This window comes from Octopus bimaculoides, chromosome 3 (assembly GCF_001194135.2).
Source record: "Octopus bimaculoides isolate UCB-OBI-ISO-001 chromosome 3, ASM119413v2, whole genome shotgun sequence".
NCBI lineage: Eukaryota > Metazoa > Mollusca > Cephalopoda > Octopoda > Octopodidae > Octopus > Octopus bimaculoides.
Genome location: NC_068983.1, coordinates 98,641,215 through 98,642,382, shown reverse-complemented (window position 1 = coordinate 98,642,382; position 1,168 = coordinate 98,641,215).

Sequence of the window (1,168 nt, the reverse complement as noted above, 5' to 3'; positions counted from 1 at the left end):
TTTTTTTCCTTTCTTTCTTTTTTTCCTTTTTCTGCTTATTATTTTTCCTTTCTGATTAGACCGGCTACACCAACACGGCCCTATTCGCTGTCAACTTCCTTACAACATTCGTCCATCTTTTCACAAATGTACTTCGAGGCAGGCACCTCTTCTCCAAGCTAATCTTTTTAGATAGGTGGTAGATAAAAAAAGACCCAACCAATCCACGTCCGGATATGAAGTTGCCTGCCTCAATTCCTCATCCACGCGTCATCCATACTGTTTCTTTCAATATGGCTACTACGCAGAAAAATGACGCCTCCTTTTCCTTGTTAAAGGAGAGAGGCGGCACAATCTTAATGGTAGACTCAGTCGATAACCGTACTCTTCCCGCATCTGACACCATTTGTTCGACACAGGTTATCGGTTCCCTTAATCTCTCACAATGTACGAAGGCGTACGTGACAGTTTCACTGACACACCTGCACCTCGGACACGTGGGTGAGATACTGGCACCATGCATTGACAACCTCTCGAACTGGCAAGGCCGATCGGTAGCACAACCAGACCAGCAATTTCTGGAAGTTGTCCAGATACCCCGGCCCGAATGTTCTTCCGAACAGGTTGACAAGCTGTTCCTCATCGAAGCCTAGAGTCTCCACCAGGACGTCGTCGGACATATGCTCTACCAACCCGCTATAGAAATCCGCTGTGGTAACCCCGCTGCCGATATTGCTCGCCCAGGAGAACAGAGTGAGTGCATTCCTGCACTCCCTCTGCCATGCACTCATTTTTGGTCTCCAGGAAGAACTTGACATGCGGTGACCACACCCGTTCACTATCCAGGTAAAGCCAGAGGTGTCTCAGCGCATACATGCGCATCATCAGCCAAGGCATCCCAAACCCACCCTTAAGCGGTTTCTGGCAGCAGATGGAGCGCCTCACAAGTGGTGGCAGCAGATGGAGCGCCTCACAAGTGGTGGTTTCCCCTCTCACAAAAAGCGGAAAAGGATCCGTTCAAACGGATGCTAAGGCATCTGGAAAATGTAAAACTGCTGTCACAGAAAAGTTCTGTTGAAGTGTTAATTTCAATTTGGCTATGGTGGATCGAATCCACTTCATGCTTGCAAGATTCACTACACACACACACACACACACACACACACACACACACACACACACACACACA